This window comes from Tachyglossus aculeatus, chromosome 23 (assembly GCF_015852505.1).
Source record: "Tachyglossus aculeatus isolate mTacAcu1 chromosome 23, mTacAcu1.pri, whole genome shotgun sequence".
Lineage (NCBI taxonomy): Eukaryota > Metazoa > Chordata > Mammalia > Monotremata > Tachyglossidae > Tachyglossus > Tachyglossus aculeatus.
The window spans coordinates 29564694-29570497 of record NC_052088.1 but is presented as its reverse complement, the minus strand read 5'-3'; positions in this window follow the sequence as shown (position 1 = coordinate 29570497).

Genomic DNA, 5804 nt, shown 5'->3' with positions numbered 1-5804 from the left:
CTTTGAAGGTAGGCAGTGTGATCATCTGTCGCCTACGAAGAGGGAGGGCATTCAAGGCCAGAGAAGCAGGATATGAGTGAGAGGTTGGCAGTGAGAGGAGATTGAGGTATAGTGAGAAGATTAGCATTAGAGGAGAAAAGTGGGCAGACTGGGTTGTAGTAGGAGAGTAGCGAGGTGAAATAGGAGGGAATAAGGTGATTGAGTGCTTTAAAGTCAGTGATAAGGAGCTTCTGTTTGATGTGGAGGTGGATGGGCAACACTGGAGGTTCTTGGCCTGAATTTTTTTTTTGTAGAAAAATGATCTGGATAGCAGAGTGAAGTATGGACTGGAGTAGGGGGAGACAGGAGGCAGGGAGGTCAAGCAAGGAGGCTGGACAGTAACCAAGGCAGGATAGGGTGAATGTTTGGATTAATGGGGTATCAGTTTAGATGGAGAGAAAAGGGTGGATTGGGGTGGATGTCAATGATGTTGTGAAGGTTGAACCTACAGGATTTAGTGACATTGAATATGTGGGTTGAATGTGAGAGATGAGAAGAGGATAATGCCAAGTTCACAGGCTTGTGAGACATTAAGAATGATGGTGCTATCTACAGTTGTGGAAAAAAAAAAATCACAGGGAGGACAGGATTTGGGTAGGAAGATAAGGAATTCTGTTTTGGACATGTTAAATTTAAGGTGTCAGGACAACATCCAAGTAGAGATGCCCTGAAGGTAGGAGGAAAATCTGCCTCAAAAAAAAAGAGAGGTCAAGGGAGGAGATGTACATTTGGGTATCATCTACATAGAGATGGTAAATGAAGACATGGGAGCGGATTAGTTATCCAAGGAAATGGGTGTAGACAGAGAACAGAAGGTCCCAGACCGGGACCTTGAAGGACTTCTGCAGGACGGGAGTGGGAGGCAAAGGAGGAGCCTACAGAGAGACTGAAATTGAGCATCCACAGAGATAGGAGAACCTGGAAAGGATGGTGTCAGTGAAACCAAGGTTGGATAGTATTTACAGGAGAAGGGGTGTGGGCAACAGTGTCAAAGGCAGCTGAAAGGTTGAGGAGGATCAGTTTGGAGTAGGGGCCATTGGATTTGGCAAGAAGGAGATCACTGGTAAACTTTGAGAGGATGCTTTCCGTGGAGTGAAGAGGGCAGAAACCAGATTGGAGGGGGTCAAGGAGAGAACTGGAGGAGAGGAAATAGAGACAGCAGGTGTGGACAACTCAAAGAGTTTGGAGAGGAATAATAGGAGGGAGATGTGGAGATAATTAGAGAGAGCTGTGGGGCCAAGGGAGGGTTTTGTTTGGATCTCCAGGAATCACACAGAAGAGGAAACAATAACAATTTTGTAAAACAAGCAGCCCTAATTGAAACAAAAGGGCAGACACCTTTCCAGTGTTATAGCCCAAATAATCAATCAGTGGCATTTACTGAAAGCTACTGTGTGCAGAGCACTTGGGAAACTACATTGTAACAGAGATGGAGGATTTTTCCCGGCCCACAAGGAGCTTTATAGGCCTAGAGGGTCCTAATAAAAGCGGATCCTCTCAGATCTTCAAAACGTGGTTGAAATTAGAGTTTCAGAAAAGTCAGAGAATAAAGTTCGTTTCAGATTCAATCACCTGGAGATTACGGGCAGTCGGTTAAACCAGCTCCTAATTGAACTAAAAACATTTCAACATTGAGAAAAATCAGAGTTCTTAAGTGCTGAACTTGCTTTGTTCATGACTCAATTTCCATCCTTTGGGATCAGAATGCCGAGGGGTGGTTTTACGGACTAAAATGGGGCTCCTGCTGAGATGTAACATTCAGATGAAGATGGCAGCACTCACAAAAAGATGTCAGCATTGTTCAATCAGGAGAGGCCTTTAAGTAATGACAGCAATTTCTATGACAAGGCTTCAAAAAAGAATGTGTGGGAGTATGTATACATACAAGCACATATAGAGTTTCATTTATATATAGTTGTCCTTTGTGCTCAAGGAAGACATTGTTGAAAGTGAAATTCACTTAACCATAAGTGTATCAACCGTCTCAACCACACTGTGCACACACAAAGACTCTCTGCTCTGATTATAGTTTGAAGTCCCTGTTTCTGGTTTGTTTTTTTTTAAAAAAAATTTTTTTTGCTTCCTGCAAACTCCTTATGGGTAGGGAACATATCTACCAACTCTGTTGCATTTTATTCTCCCCAGAACTTGTGGCCTGAAAGTTGGAAGGACCTGTGTTTTAATTCCAGTTCCACCACCTGTCTGCTGTGTGATCTTGGGAAAGTCACTCAACTTCTCCCGACCTCCATTCCCTCATCTGTAAAATGGGGATTAAGACTGTGAGCCCCATTTGAGCCATGGACTGTATCCAACATGATTAGCTTGTATCTGAGGGCTTAGTACAGTGCCTGGTACAAAGCACTTCCATACTGTAGTAAAAAAAAAATAATAATAATACAGTGCTCTGTGCAAAGTAAGCAGTCAATCGATCATATTGATTGATTATATCATGTTCTCTGTTCAGAAAGAACTGCTCTTATTTGACTTCAGTATGCCATGCTGGTTTTGTTTTTCAGCTGATGTTTTATTGTCTGAGGCTATGTTTGATTTGATTTTTTTTAAATGGTATATGTATCTCTGTCTGTATTAAGGCACTGTATTAAGTGCTGAAGTAGATACTCATTAATCAGGTTGGGCACAGTCCATGTCCCATCCGGGACTCATGGCCTGAATCCCCATTTCACAGAAGCAGTCACTGAGGCACAGAGAAGTTAAGTGATTAACACAAGGTAACACAGCAGACAAGTGGCGAAGCCACATTAAAATCCAAGTCCTTCTGACTCTGAAGGCCGTACTCAACCCACTAGGCCAGATCTTGAATTCTAGGGACAACTGGAGAATCAAGGGTCAGCTGACTCCAGAATGGTGGGGGGGGGGGGGCGGGGGGAGGGCGGGGAAACAGGTAGTGAACTGAATGCCTAGGAATCACTGTGAACAATCCCCCCCAGGGACAGGGACTGTGTAATTCCCACCTCAATATCCTTTCCCCAATGCTGCACAAAGTAAGCACTTAAACAATATTACTGCTTCTACTACTAAGTCTGCCTGATAATAATACCACATTAGATCCTTCTAAGCTCCTTGATTCCAGGGACCATGTCCACCTACTCAGTTCATTGTAGTAAGGGAATGTGGTCATTCATTCACTTGTGTTCATTGTGTGCTTACTATGTGCTGAGCACTGGACTAGATGTTTGGGAAAGTACAATACAACAATAAACAGGCACATTCTCTGCCCACAGTGAAGCTATCTGGTATCTCTAGACTATAATCAATCGTATTTATTGAGCACTTACTGTGTGCAGAGCACTGTACTAAGTGCTTGGGAAGCACATGTTGGCATTGCTGTTGGTAGGGAAAGTGTCTATTGTTATATTATCCTCTCCCAAGCACTTAGTACAGTGCTTTGGACACAGTAAGCACTCTAATGTGATTGAATGAATTCATTCAATCATATTTATTGAGTACATGAATACAGTGCTTTGTACACAGTAAGCACTCAATAAATACAAATGAATGAATGAATGAATGTATAGCAGGAAAGTGGAAGATGTAGAATAAGAACCCAGGTCTCCTAGTTCTAATTGTGTGGTACATTTCTTGTCACAAAATTCTGCGCATCTCTTTCTGGTCCCTTACCCTTGTTTGAGAGGTTGAAAATTAACTCTCAATAATCTATGCTTATGTCTTCTCAGTTATGATGTTGAGCTGACTGGCTTGTAATTACAAGGATACTGTACTACTGTCCTATTTTATGAATCTACCCTAATGCCTTGTACAGTGCTAGGCACATAAAATTACTTAAGTACTACCAAAAAAAGTCACATCCTGTATTTTACTTTCCCAAGCACTTAGTCCAATTCTCAGCACATAGTAAGCACTCAATACCACCATTCAATTGTATTCGTTCATTCAATTGTATTTGTTGAGCACTTGCTGTGTGCAGAGCACTGCACTAAGCGCTTGGGAAGTACAAGTCGGCAACATGTACTGAGTTATCTCTACCAACTGCCTGCTATAAATCTCTATCATCTTATTAGTATTTGTGAAGCACTTACTAGGTGCAGAGCACTGTCCTAAATACTGGGAGGGGATCCACAGGTGGGAATCAAACACGGTCCCTGTCCCTCAAGGATCGCAAAATCAGAGAGTAAGAAAAGCAGGAAGAGGGGATTGGAGAGGAACACAAAGATACTGCTCAATGAAGAGTGCTGAGTGAATGCATTCTAGGGTACTGGAGGAATTAAAAGTATCTTGCTAAAGAGCCACTGGTTATTGTTTTGGAGCCTCGAGGAATGGCAGGAGGAACCCCCGGAGACTTACAAAAGTTTGGGTGTGCCTTTACAAAGCTAGATCCTTGTAATTACAAGCCAGTCAGCTCAACATCATAACTGAGAAGACATAAGCATAGATTATCCAGAGTTAATTTTCGACCTCTCAGACAAGGGTATCAGACCAGAACGAGATGCGCAGAATTTTGTGACAAGGAATGTACCACACAATTAGAACTAGGAGACCTGAGTTCTAATCCCACATCTGCCACTTTCCTGCTATACATTCAATTGTATTTGAGTGTTTACTGTGTACAAAACACCGTACTAAGCCCCTGGAGAGTGTAATGCAACAAAAAACACACTCCCTGCCCACAGCTTTATAAGACATTTCACCTTGGGTGAGAATAATTGTCTGTCAGATTTGAAGTGGGAGGGTGTGCTCCAGGATGGAGACAGGACATGGACGAGGGGTCAGCAGCAAGACAGGTGAAATCGAGGCATGGTGAGAAGGTTAGCACTAGAGGAGCAAAGTGTGCGGGCTGGGTTGTAGAAGAAGAGCAGTGAGGTGAGGTAGGAGGGGACAAGGTGGTGGACTGCTTTAAAGCCAATGGGGAGGAGTTTTTGTTTTATGCAGAGATGGATAGGCAACCACTGGAGTTTTCTGAGGAGAAGGGGGACATGTCCTCAATGTTTCACAGATGAGGAAACTGAGGTACAGAGATGTGAAGCGACTTGCCCAAGACTGCCCAGAGCAGGCAATGGCTTCAATGCTCTCCGTCACCTTGCCCACTCCTACCTCATCATCATCAATCGTATTTATTGAGCGCTTACTGTGTGCAGAGCACTGTACTAGGCGCTTGGGAAGTACAAATTGGCAACATATAGAGACAGTCCCTACCCAACAGTGGGCTCACAGTCTACCTCATCTCCCTTCTTTCCTTCTCCATCCCAGCCCACACACTCCACTCTTCTGGTGCCACTAACCTCCTCACTGTGTCTCGTTCTCGCCTGTCCCACCATCGACTCTTGGCCCACATCCTACCTCTGGCCTGGAATGCCCTCCCTCTTCAAATCCACCAATCATACTTCCCCCTTTCAAAGCCCTACTGAGAGCTCACCTTCTCCAGAAGGCCTTCCCAGACTGAGACCCTCTTTTCCTCAATTCCCCCCCCCACACACATTGCCCCAACTCACTCTTTGCTCTATCCTCCCTTCCTGCCCCACAGCACTTGTGTATATATGTACATATCTATAATTCTATTTAACTATATTAATGCCTGCAACTTGTTTTGACGTATGTCTCCCCCCATCTAGACTGTAAGCCCGTTGTGGGCAGGGATTCTGTCTCAGTTGCTGAACTGTACTTTCCAAGCACTTTGTACACACAGTAAGCACTCAATAACTATGAATGAATGAATCCAGGTGGGTACAGGGTAGGTCTGGAAGCACAGAGGTGCTGCCTAAAAGTCAGGTTGCTTCCTGGAAAGTCAG